Source organism: Rhinolophus ferrumequinum, chromosome X (assembly GCF_004115265.2).
Source record: "Rhinolophus ferrumequinum isolate MPI-CBG mRhiFer1 chromosome X, mRhiFer1_v1.p, whole genome shotgun sequence".
Taxonomy (NCBI): domain Eukaryota; kingdom Metazoa; phylum Chordata; class Mammalia; order Chiroptera; family Rhinolophidae; genus Rhinolophus; species Rhinolophus ferrumequinum.
The window spans coordinates 49,331,947-49,345,886 of record NC_046284.1 but is presented as its reverse complement, the minus strand read 5'-3'; the positions used below and the strand labels follow the sequence as shown (position 1 = coordinate 49,345,886).

Here is a 13,940-nt window from a genome sequence, read left to right as displayed (position 1 = left end):
AGATGCATACTATATATATAGGATCTGATTCATAGTAAATATTGAAAATATATTATCAGTAGTACTACTATTGTTGCTACTAGTTACTACTACTGTTACAATTTTGTTGTTGTTGTTAGTGATTATTATTAGTAATTGGATCTGAACCAGAAACTTTCATTGTACCCCTGTCAGTTTCTTCTCACTTCTCACTTCCCACATCCCATCATTCATTCTATTCTCATTTTCTCTGCTTCTCCACAAAGGGGAAAATCAATAATGACTATGGGAAAATTGATACAAATTTATCTTTCAAAGCAGACTGTGGGCCTAAGATGAAGTAAAGGGACGGGGGGTGGGAGGTTGAGGAACATGCCACCTCAGGCCGGGAACTCACCAACTGCCAAAGAGGAAGATGAGCAGGTCACATCACTACATGTGCCATCTGTCAGGGTAATCACAGTTTTCCCCAGAGCCAGCGTTGTTGAGCTCATTAGTATTCCAATTTTTGTAGGTCACAGTCCTTCCCATCAGATTAACAAAATGATCCTCAGTCTCCACATCTGTGATGCCCAGGAAGGCCAATTCTCCGGGCTATATTCTGGATGTCCTTGTTCTCTTTCGCATCCCGGGGCATGGCCACAGATCCCAGCAACTGGGTACACAGAGCCTTCACTTTGTCAAAGGTCATCTTTTCACTACTGCTCAAGAATAACTTCTTCCCAACTTGCTTGCCTAGAGAAAAGATCAGTCATTTTTTTCATACAGTCCAATTCTGATCACAGAGCTCTTTCTGAAGCAGCCAGGCCGCTACTGCAATCTGGACATTATCCAGGGTCTCCTTTTTGGTCTACTGTTCCTGGAAACCCAGGGGGCCCTGGGATTCCTTGAGGCCCCAACTTTCCAGGAGGACCCTGTAAGCTGAGCCCCTGGCCTGGTTCTCCCTTTTCTCACTTGGCACCATTATGCCCATCTTTGCCTGGGAAGCTGTTGATGCCTGGAGAACCACAGGTGATCACAGGACAGGTCTTTGGGACATGATCATAGGGTTCTGTTTCTGAGCAAGATGCCGTCACCACACAGGGGTAGCATTTTCTCTGTAAACCTCTTACCTTGGCCCTAGCAGGGTGCCAGATCTCTCTCCAGTTCTTGGAAGGACTTTCTTGTGTTTGGGGCTTCTACAGAGCAAGGATGCAGAGATAAGGAAGCTGGACTTCTGGCCAGGGGCTCTGGCAGATGCCTCAGGATGAGGAAGAAGGCTGGACTTGACAACTGCAGGATCCAGTCACCTTGTACACTGGGACAGTGCAGACCTGGCCTTCGGTACCAGATTAATAAACAGCTCTTCTTAGGGCTGCATTAAACTCTTCTTAGCATTTCTAGGGGCTTCTGGCACTTCGTTTAACAGCTGTTTGCATTTTTTATTTTATTTTTATTTTTTACTAGTTTCTGGTGTACAAAGCAATGTAATAGACATTTAAAACCCTCAAAAAGTGATAATCCTCTCCATAAGCTACTACCCCTGTGGTATCTTATATAGCTGTTACAATACCATCGACTATCTTCCCTATGTTGTACTCTACATCCCGTGACTATATGTACCTATATATTTAGTTATAGTTGAAATTCAGTATTATTCTACTTCATCTCTTTAGGTGTGTAGCACATTGGTCAGGAATCTACACAGTCTATGACATGATCCCCCTGATAAGTCCAGTGCCCATCTGGCACCGTACATGATCTTTACAACATTGTTGATTATATTCCCCATACTGTATTAACTATCAATTTATATTTCTTAATGCCCTCAACTTTTTCATCCTGATCCCAACCGCATTCCCATCTATCATCCTGATAGATCTAATACCTACCTATTTGGCACCATACCTAGTTATTACAATACTGTTGACTATATTCCTCATGCTATAACCTACATCCCCATTTCTACTGTATAACACCCAATTTGTTGTTCTTAATCCCTGTCCATTTCACTTATCCTTAACCCCCCTCTCATCTTAAAGAAGTCCCCCTAAAAGTCCTTGTAATACTGGTTTGGTGGTGATGAACTCCTTCAGCTTTTTCTTGTCTGGAAAGCTCCTTATCTGCCCTTCAATTCTAAATGACAGACTTGCTGAGTGGAGCAATCTTGGTTGTAGGTCCTCGCTTTTCATCACTTTGAATATTTCCTGCCAATCCCTTCTTGCCTGCAACGTTTCTGTTGAGAAATCAGCTGACAGTCTTATGGGGGCTCCCTTGTAGGTAACTAACTGCTTCTCTCTTGCTGCTTTTAAGATTCTCTCCTTGTATTTAACCTTTGGGATTTTAATTATGATGTGTCTTGGTGTTGGCCTCTTTGGGTTTATATTGTTTGGAACTTTCTATGCTTCCTGGGCTTGTATGTCCATTTCTTTCACCAGGTTTGGGAAGTTTTCTGTCATTATTTCTTCAAATAGGTTTTCAATTCCTTGCTCTCTCTCACTCTTTTCCTTTCAGTACCCCTATAATGCAAATGTTGGTACGCTTGATATTGTCCTAGAGGCCCCTTAAACTCACCTCAAATTTTTGGATTCTTTTTTTCTTTTTGCTGTTCTGGTTGGATGTTCTGATACCTTATTTTCTACATCACAGGTTGGATCCTCTGCTTCATCTAATCTACTGTTGATTTCCTGTAATATATTCTTCGTTTTCGTTATTGTATCCTTTATTTCTGACTGGTTCTTTTTTATGGTTTCCATCTCCATTTTTATGAGATCATTGAGCATTCTTATCGCCAGTGTTTGTAACTCTGTGTCTGACAGATTGCTTATCTTCATTTCAATTAGTTCTTTTTCTGGAGTTTTGTTCTGTTCTTTCATTTGGGATGTGTTTCTTTGTCTCCCCGTTTTGGCTGTCTCCCTGTGTTTGATTCTATGTATTAGGTAGGGCTGCTATGTCTTCTCGTCTTAGTAGAATAGCCTTATGTAGTAGGTGTGCTGTGGGGTTCAGTGGCGCAGTCTTTCTGATCACCTGAGCCACACACTCCAGGTGTGTCCGTTGTGTGGGTTGTGTGTGCCCTCCTCGTGTAGTTGTGCCTTGGTTGATAATTGCACGTTAATGTGGGGGACTGACTCTTGTGCTCACTGGTTGTAAGGACTGGCCTTGACTACAGTGGAAGAGTTGTTGTGCAGGGTCTGATCCTACAGAGCAGGATCTGCCTCAGCTGGCCTCTGGGGCCTGCCCAATCCACCCCTTGGGTGTGCATACTTGGAGACTGCTAGGTGCATATCCAGGTCATTTTGAAGCTGGACACTGGGGGCGCCAGCTCCAGGACCATCTTTGAGGGGATCTGCAGTAGATCTACTTCAGCCACGGCCTGTGTCCTACCTGGGGCAACCTAGCAGGAGCCAGAAAGAAATCCACAGATGTCTGTTGCCCGTACTGTGATTGGAAGAGGCTTGAGAGGCTAAGCCACGAACCAAGGCTGGCTGACACTAGTGCCGGCTTAGGGCTGCTCAGCCAGAGGTACAGGACATAGTCAAGCCAGATGCTGCTTGTCTGGATTCCATGAACCTTTGAGAGACCCTAGGAAAGTGCAAGTTGAGCCAAGGCAAATGGTCTGCATGAAAAAGCCACTGAAAGAAGCCAAGGTGTGCCCGAATGTTGGGCGGAGCCAGGCCTCAAATCGCCAGGGTGGGGTGAACAAAAGGTGGAGACTCAGAAATGGTGGCTGGCTGTGTTCACCTGCTAGGAAGTGGGAGGGCTGAACAAAGAAACAATGGCCTCTGTCAGCTCCTCCATCCAGGAGAAAGCAGCTTCTCCAACCCCCATTCCAAGCCAGACAACTCAATTCCCCACCATTTGTTTCTGCCACCTCTCCAAGTGTTGACCCAGCACTGGAGTTCAGAGCGAGTGATTCCACTGGTGGGTAAATCTGTGCGCAGTCTCTTTAAGAAGAACACCTGTGAGTGCAGCCGCATTCTCACTCAGTCACGGTCTCCACTGTTTCTCACCACCAAGAATTATGGGGACTTCTTTCCTTGGCACTGGAAACCTGAGCTGGGGTGGGGCTGGTATCTCTCACTCCTTCAGGGCCTGGGTGACCCTCACAGTCGAAATAGCCTTCCCAATCTTTAATGGTCCCGCGTGGGTGTGGGACCAGCCTGTGCCACGTCTCTGACCTTTCTACCAGTCTGGAGGTGGCTTCTTCTGCAAATCCTTAGTTGAAAGGCTTCAGTTCAGCTTGATTTTAGGCGATTCTCATTAATGGTTGTTTTGTAGGTTAGTTATAATTTTGATGTGGTTGTGAAAAAAGGTAAACACAGCGTTTACCTACTGCACCATGTTGGTTGTCCTTAGTGCCCCTATCTTTTGATTGGAACATTTAATCCATTTACATTTAAAGTAATTGTTGACAGATATGTGGTTATTGCCATTTTAGTATTCATATTTTATTTATCTATCTATTTATTTATTATTTATTTTGTCTTAAAGAAGTCCCTCTAACATTCCTTATAATATTGATTTGAAGGTGATGAACTCCTTTAGCTTTTTCTTGTCTGGGAAGCTCTTTATCTGCCCTTTGATTCTAAATGGTTACTTTGCTGGTTAGAGTATTCTTGGTTGTAGGTCCTTACTTTATATCACTTTGAATATTTTGTGTTAATCCCTTCTGGTCTACAAAGTTTTTGTTGAGAAATCAGCTGACAGTCTTATGGGAGCTCCCTTGTAGGTAATTAATTTCTTTTCTCTTGCTGCTTTTAAAAAATCTTTCTTTTCTTTTACCTTTGGTGTTTTTATTATGATGTGTCTTGGTGTGGGCCTCTTTCGGTTCATCTTGTTTGAGACCCTCTGTGCTTTCTGGGCTTGTACGTCTATTTCTTTCACCAGGTTAGGGAAGTTTTCCGTCATTATTTTTTCAAATAGGTTCTCAATTCTTTGCTCTCTCTCTTCACCTTCTAGGACCCCTAGGATGCGAATGTTGATATGCTTGATGTTGTCCCAGAGGCCCCCTAACCTACCCTCAATTTTTTATTCTGTTTTTCTTTTTGCTGTTCTAATTGGGTGTTGTATGGTACTGTATCTTCTAAATTGCTGTTTCGACCCTCTGCTTCATCTAAGCTACTGTTGATTCCCTCTAATGTATTCTTCATTCCAGTTACTATATTGTGTATTTCTGACTGGTTCTTTTTCATGTTGTGATCTTCATTTTTATGTTTCCTATCTGCTTGTTGAAGTTCTCCCTTCTGGTAGATTGCTTGTCTCCATTTTGTTTAGTTATTTTTCTGAAGCACAGTTTTATTCTTTTATTTGGGACATGTTTCTCTGTCTCCCTATTTTGGCTGCCTCCCTGTGTTTCTTTCTATGTATTAGGTAGGGCTGCTATATCTCCTGGTCTTAGTAGAGTGGCCTTTATGTAGTAGGTACACTGTGGGGCCCAGTGGTACAATCTCCCTGGTCACTTGAGTCAGGTGCTGCAGATATGTACATTGTGTGTGTTGTGTGTGCCCTTCTGTGGTAGTTGATCCTTGATTACTGTTGGCAAATCAATGAAGGGATTGACACTCAGGCTGACTGGTTATGAGGACTGGCCATGAGTACAGTGGAGGAGATGTAGTGCAGGGGCTGACCCTGTGAAGGGGGATTCACTTGAACAGTGCTCTGGTGCCTGCCCAGTATGCCCCTTGGATATGTCATCCTCATCCTGGAAGACAGCCAGGTTGTGCTCCAGCTGGGTCCTAAGCTGGCTACTGGGCATGCTGGACCTAGGGCCTCCTGGCAGCAGCCCTGCTAAGTTAAGCAGCAGCCTGTGCCCTGCCCAGGACCACTTGACATGAGCCACAAAGCAGTTCACAGATGACTGCTACCCTCACTGGGCTTTGAGATTTTAGGGAGAGGCTAAGCTGCAAATTGAGTCCAGCTATGGCTAGTGCCAGGCTTGGGGCTGCTTAGCAAGAGGTATGGGATACACTAAGTCCAGATGCTAATTGTTTAGGGTGTGTGAAACTTTGATAGATTTTAGGAAAGTCTGGAGCACGAGCCCAGATGGCCCATTTGTATGGAAAGCCAGTGGAAGTGACTTGGGTGGGATTGCAAGTTGGGTGGGGTGGAGTCTCAGGGAATCATCCAGTCAGGGCGACAGATGTTAGCTTGGTTGATGGAGACTCAGATATGGTGGCCCCCTGCATCTACATTCTGGGAGAAGGAATTGGCTTAACAAAGGAACATTTGGTTCTGCCAGCACTTTTGTCTGGGAGAAAGCTGCCCTTCCATCACTCACACTAAAGCCTGACAGTTCAGTTCCTCCTTGTATGTACCTGGTGCCTTTCCAGCTGCTGCCCCAGTGCTGGAGCTCAGAGCAAGTGAGTCCATCAGTGAGTAAATCCAAGTGTGAGCCCTTTAAGAGCAGCACCAGGGAATGCAGCCACACTTCATTTCACTCAGCCACAACCTCTGCTGGTTTTCACAGCCAGAAGTTGTGGTAAATTCTCTCCCTGGCACAGGAACCCTGGGCTAAGGAGCCTGGTGTGGGGCTGGGACCCCTCACTCCTCAGGGAGGACCTTTGAAGCTGAGATGTCCCTCTTGATTTTTAACTACTACACGGGGTGGGGAACCAGCCCATTCCACATCTAAGCCCCTCCTAGCAGTCTCAAGGTGGCTTCTTGTGTATGTCCTTAGTTGTAGGACTTCTGTTCAGGTAATTTTCAGGTGATTCTCAATGATGGTTATTCTGTAGTTTAATTGTAATTTCGATGTGGTCAGGAGAGGTGGCAAGCACAGCATTTACTTACCCCACGTTCTTGATCAGAAATCCATTGTTTAACTTTTAAGTAACCTTTCTGAATGACAGCCTATTTTACAGGGCAGAGGACAGTGCCAAAAGACATGTTAGGCTCAGCAATGGGAATTGTGACAAGCTTCAGTGGCCATCCTCAAAGAAGTCTTCTCTGACCTTCTAGTGGAAGTCAGTACTCTTCTCGCTCCAATTTATGATCGTATATCAAACCCAACAGACCTTGAGAATGGATCAGATGATGTGGGTGAGGTAAAGGGAGGAGGAATAAAGAATATCTTTACTGCTATTATCCCAGCATTGTTACCTGGCTCATGGTAGGCTCTAAATAAATTTGTTGAAAGAATGAATATCTGGGAAGAAAACACCTTTTTTGCACTCTCAGCCATGTTATACAGACTATAAAATTAATGTTTTTTTTTTTTTTTTTTTTAATATCACTAGGTGGTTATATGTGTCGTTGATAGGACCATTGTTTTAGAAGTCACGTAGACCTGTGTTCAAATTCTGACTTCACTATTCAAGCTATGTGACCTCTCAAGAGTTATTTACCCTCTCTGAGTCTTGCTTTCTCTACCTACAAAATACAAATTAGATCATACCAACCTTAAAGACAGTGGTATTAGCTACAACAGCATATTTAATATGCTTAGAATAATGCATGGCAGCAAGTATTTCATAGAGGTAGCTATTGATTTTGTTGTTGTTGCTGCTGTTAGCATGTAATAAACTTAGGTGTCTGGGACATAGTAAATATTCAATGATTGTCAGCTATAAATATTATAATTAACTTTATAATAGTTTTATATTCTTTAAATTAAATTATTTTCAATGAAATGCTTATGGGGACAAAAAATGTACTTTTTAATACTGGGTACAGATTATTATTTAATATGGGCACAATTTCAGTAATTGTTATCTCTTAAACTAGAGTAGACATAGGATGCTTTTGCATTTAAAACACTAAGTTTATTGGTTGTTGCTTTTATCTTTCATGTAAATCATTCAGAAATGAACACTTGAAGAATTTGTTTGCTCTAACCCTGGAATTTTTCAAAATATGTCTGGTTAGGATAAAGTCGAATTTGACCTTAATGGCTAAATGTTTTTTTGCTTTCTTTGATGAACCGTATTTCAAATTCATTCAAGGCTGTTCTTATTTTCATGAACTTGACATTACTAATCCAGTCTAAAAGTATGTATGTATGCATATATATGTGTGTGTATGTATATAGATATTTATATACATAGTATACATATATGTTTATATATTTATTATATGTGTAATATTAAAATGTTTGCTACATAGGATCGCCATGGAGAATAGTTAAAGGAAGTGCCGTTCAGATGCTTAGGCATATGGTAATTGATGTTGGTAACCACAGATTGAACCAATGCAAATTTGCAAGCTTTAAAAAGATACCTATACCTCTGCTGTTCTCCAGGTTTATTTTCTAATTAGATCTTTCATTCTTTACATTTTTCCAGCTATTGAGATATGATTGACAAATAAAAGTTTTGTATATTTAGGTTATGCATCATTATTTGTAAAAGATGACAATGTACAAATTGATACACATATACATTGTGAAATGATCACCAGATCTCACATACTTACCACTTTTTTGTCAAAACAATGAGATATTAGCTCACACCTGTTACGATGGCTGTTATCAAAAAGACAAGAAATAAGTGTTGGTGAGGATATGGAGAAAATGGAATACTTGTGCACTATTAGTGAGTATGTAAATTGGTACAACCATTATGGAAAAAAGTATAGAGGTTCCTCAGTAATTTAAAAATAGATCTACCATATGACTTTACGTGCTTTATTTCCACACATTTTTCTTTCATTGTCTCATTTATTTTATGTCAGTTTATCTAGGAGAAAACAACTTACATTATCCATAAATTCAGTGTGACTTTTTTTTTAAATCATGAAAACAAGTTGCTTTTTAAAAAACATTATGGTTAGCAAACCAATAAAAAATCCAGAATCTTCATTTAACACCTAGTATGTGTCCCGTCTATGTGTCCCTACTGTGTGTCAATGGAAAAATCTGAAACTCTTTCTCCACCCTCAAAGAACCTCAAGTATACATGGAAATACAGCTCATTATGCAAGGCAGAATGTATACACTGTCAAATGAGTATGGGATCTCAGAGTAGCTAGACGTCTTATAAGCACCCATGGTCTAAAAAGGCTTTTAGGGGTGTCTTAGCTTGGGTTTCCTAGAAACGGATTCCGAAATGAGGAGTTACATGCATAAGGTTTATTCAAGAGTTATGTGGGGCGATATAACTATAAGGAAGTAAGAAAGACAAAGGCAAGATTGGCCAAAAGGACAAGTTGACACATAATGTGGTTGTTACATGGCCTCAGCAGATCTTACAGAGAATTATGGAATTGGGATGGACCTTTAAATTTATCACAAATAGTGTCAAGCAGGTTGGGCTTTTGAATCCCTGTATCATCTATTCTTTAGCCATGGACCACTCCTTGCAAGGGTGTTAACCTTTGTCTAGGCAGCTCCTTGTAGTCAAGGGCAAATCCTTGTGTGGGTCTAGCTTTGAGAGTCAGCAGTCTGATTTTCCTAACAGCTCGGGGATGGTGATATACATTGGCCCAAAAAGTATGCCCTGGGCAGAGTACCAGAGCATCCACTACAAGGCATTACAGCTTGAACTGGTCTTTGAAGACTGGATAGGATTTAAATAGGTGTAGAGGAGGAACTGATAGATAGCACTCTTGGATGGGGAAAAGTATGGGAATGGAGAAATTGTATTTTGGAGACAGCAAACACATCACGTTTTGATTCAACTTACTTTTGTTGAATTCCTACTTTTTAAAGGTACTATGCTATGCTGGGAATTCTCATAATGTAGCATCTCATTTAATCATTATGATACCCCTGTAGGTTATTTCCATTTCATAAATGAGAAAAATAGATCTCAACATAGTTATGAATTTCCCAAAGTCACCTATGAAGTAAACAGTAGAGCAGGCAATTAAACCTAAGTTTTCTGTCTCCAAAGACTGCTCTCTATTTATTATACCATGTTTATGTGACTGAAAACTGAGAAATATGCCTGCAAATGATGGCACTAGGTTATGGAGAATCTATAGGAGACATTCTGGTTCTTGGTCCTGTACTTTATTGTGTTAATCTCTAGTTGTCTGAGGACTATATTTTAATAATAATAATAATAACAACAACAACAACAACAACAACAACAATACATTATTAGTAGTAATGTTAGTACTGGTTATTGTTTGATAGGACTACATTATACTATCTCACTCTCTCTGTCTCTGTGTATTAAAATATATGTTCCTCACAAAAAGCTGGAGGTAGGTATTATTGTCCTTATTTTATGGATGAGGTAACTGAAACTCAGACAATTATCATTAACTTGCCCAGGGTCACATAGCTAGAATGTGAAAGAACTGAGATTAGAATTCAGGTCTCTTTGACTCCCAAAGTGCATGATTTTAAGCTCTACACTGTAAGCCTTTGTTTTTGTATCTTCCAAGTCCTTTGTGCATCACTGGGCACATGGTTGATGCTTAGTGATTACTTATCACCTTAGCAACCTGGAATAAGTGGCTTTCCCTCTCTACTTCAGTATTCACAATTTTCACAAAGGTGCTAACAGGTATATTATGTGAGACCAGAGATTGAACTAGTGAGCCCAAAAAAGTGAGTCTTTACTCAGTTTCTTCCAGGCTTCATTCAGGTTCTATAGTGTATGCCAATTAGATTGGTTTTATTTATTATTACATACCCACCATTCATCCATCCTTTATTATAACAAATATATATTTAGTCTTTTTATATGCCAGGCACTGTTCTAGATGGCAAAAAAAAATAAGGCAAAGTGACTTTCCTCATAGAATTTATATTCTAGAGCAGGGAGATAGGCGAGTCACAAGTTAATAATCAAATATATAATATCTCAAGATGGTTATCAATGCTCTGGAGAAAAACTAAAAGGAGGACTGGGGATTGGTAGGGTCAGAGAGATGGAGTGGCCAGGAGGATCTTTTTGATTAGACGCTATATTAGTAGAAATCTGAAGAAAGAGAAGTGAGCCATGCAGATATGCTAAAGAAGAATGTGATAGGCATAGAGAGCAAGAAGCGTGAAGGCCAGGAGGCAGGAGCTTTCCAGGCATGTTACAGGAACACCAAAATTCAATTAGTAAGATGTTATTATAATATTTTGCTAAATGACTCACCAGTGATATAAAAGATTTCAAAGCCCTTTCCCAAAGTTGGCTATGTATTTCCCACTAGAACAGATTTGGCCTAAAAGGAAACTGTTAGAGAACAAGACCAATAAGAAAAGATTTAACTATTGGGAGCCAACTTATCAAGAAGAAATAGGTGAGATGGGTTATTTAAAGACTATCTTTAGCAATTACATGCAGGGTTTTTATAAGGAACAGTGGAATAGCCTCTTGAGGACTAAGTTTCCCCTTCCCTTTAGGAGGTAGGCACAAATTAGAAAATCAGTCAACAGAGCATGTGGCCTCTGGTGACATTAGAATTGCTTGGGGGTGACAGGAGGCAGGATGGTGGTTGTATTCAGTCAAAAAGTGAGAAATTTAGGAAAAAAAAGTTGAATTGAGTAATTTCAGAACAGAATTAATCTCCAATTTGTCTTCAAGCTAAATAAAGTGTTTTGATATAAGGGGGGAATGATTCCAAGAACCTATCTTTACTGCCATGTTCTGAGTTCTTTGCAAGAATGACATGGTCCTAGAGACAAGTATGAACTTGATATTATAGTGAATAAGCCTGAAAGTGGCTTCCTAGGGAGGATTGATTGGTGCATTCATGAAATTATTTATGTACATATTTATGTCTTGTTTATTCCAAAAAGAAGTTGAAACAGGCTACAGAGCTGTTCATATAATACACAAAATAAAAAGTAAGAGAGGAAATTAGGAGGGAATAAGGAAAGATAGAGAATTAAGACATGATGAAAATCGGGTAAATCTACCTAAATTTCATGCCATACAATCCCGTACAGTTAGCTAGAGGGAGATCACACAAAATTAACTCTTGGACTTCTAGAAACAAGTGGAAGAGCCCAGGAAATTATCAGTTTTTTGATAGGTAGTTCCCATAAGATAAAAACAAACTAGAGGTTCAGGAGAGGCAGGAGAGAAATTCTGTCATCCTGAGGAGACCCTCAATGATTCCCCATATCCAAATGCTCATGCCTCTGCATATCCCCTTGCCTTGAGTGTGAGTACACTTGTGACTGAATTCTAACCAATAGAATATAGCAAAGGTGATGGATTGACACTCTAGTATCACATTGTTATATAAGATTTGTCTCAGCAGACTGGAGGAGACTCTCCCTTACTGACTTTGAAGATGTAGCCATGTTGTGAGAGGGCCACATGGCAAGGAACAGCTTGCAACCTCTAGAAGCAGAGAGTGGTCCCTGACTGACAGCCATCAGGAAAATGGGATCTCAGTCCTACAGCCACATTCTTCCAACAATAACAATTACCTTGGAAGGAGATATTTCCCTGTCATTTCCCTGATGACACTACAGCACCAGCCAACACCTGGATTGCAGCCTGGTGAGACCTAGGAGCAGTGGCTCTAGCTAGACTGTGCCTGGACTCCATCCATGGAAACTGACAGGAGCAACCTGTATTGTTTTAAACCACTAAGTTCTGCCCCAAATCATCTGTCAGGTCACACTCTTGTTAGATCTCCACAGGAAGTTGGGGAACTAATTTCCATGGATCTTTTCACTTCTCATAGAGCACTTAACTGCAGTTCTAGTATGCAGAAGAAACATAAATAGGTTATATGACTGTTTAAGGTTTCTAGGAGATCTTTTCTCATATATGGAATCCTGCCTTGGCTTTTGAGATAATTGAAGGCAGCAAACTGAATTTTTTGGAAAAGGGTCTGTCACCCTCCACATGGAACTCTCTTTTATATGGTATCCATCTACTCCTTTGCACTTTGAACACTTCAGGCTTTTAATGAGTATGCTAATTACTCTGTTGACTGGTAAGCAATAATGTCATTTGCTGAATTCCTTTATCACCAGACACATAATCATCTGTTTAAAAACAATTATGTAAGATTCTCACTGATCTTCCGAATGTCTTTAAATCTTTTCAACTTATCATTAACACATATATTTGTCTTCTTTGCTTTAGCAAATATGAAACAGAATGGTTTCCCTGCTGTAGCATTTTCATTATTCTCTAGTCTTTGCGGTAATCCTTGAAAATGTGAAGGTGGATGGGCGCCTTTTGCTTTACAGTTCAGTGTGATAAAACCCACAGCTCCTGTTCAAGAGTTCCATTTAATTTCAAAGGGAAAGGGACTGCTTTTATTCTAAATTAATACATTTTATCATGCAGAAGACAGATGGAATTATATAATTCTCTTTTCTAAAGTAGATAATAAAGTATTATGACATAGTTTACAACTTCTCACTATTATAGACCATATGGGAGTTGAGCTTCTTTTTTTTTTTCTTCACAGCATGATGGGTAAAAACTTTTGCAAACACCACCTCTGAAAAGACAACAGGTTTTATCCTCAACAATAACCAATCCTGCAGTGCCATCAGTGAAGGAAAATATTCTGAATAAATGGTTATTTCAGTAAAGTATTCCTGTGCCTTCCTTCCAGTCCCAACTCTCCAAAAAATACCTCGTGGAAGGAGGCAGGTTATAAGTAATAAACAAAAACAAAAATAGAAACACGACATTTTATTTAGGTAATAATCAGTTTGATTTATGGCACTAAACTGGTCATTTATTTTGTTCAGGATGAGTTATAGCCTTAAAAGTCAGGACTAAATCAACATGAGGATTTGTAGGGTTTTATTTCTCACCAGGCTAATGGCGCTGCATTCAAATGCCACCAGATTAGAGTAGGGAAGTAAAATCTTTTCCTCTACCTGCTCAGTTTCAGTAGGTGAGGCCTGGGAATTAAACTGACAAAAGACACATTAACAGGAGAAATGGATTATTTTGCATGAACATGGGAATTTCACAGAAAAGAAGTGAAAAGCCAAAGAACTGGTTACACTTGAGAATTTACATACTATTTCAACAAAGTGCAATGCATCGTGGAGAAGTGACAAGGCAAAGGAAAAGCGGTTTAGGCTTCTATGGACAGTGAATTGTAGGAAGGTAAATAAATAA

General features: G+C 40.3%; 1 protein-coding gene and 1 pseudogene across 1 annotated transcript in view; one reads left to right on the top strand and one right to left on the bottom strand.

Annotated features, from left to right (window-relative positions):
- Positions 1-13,940, top strand: part of IL1RAPL2 (interleukin 1 receptor accessory protein like 2) — a 1,393,401-nt gene that overhangs the window by 857,496 nt on the left and 521,965 nt on the right. The window lies entirely within an intron of this gene.
- LOC117024587 (mannose-binding protein C-like) overlaps positions 360-13,940 on the bottom strand; it is a 74,703-nt pseudogene continuing 61,122 nt past the window's right edge.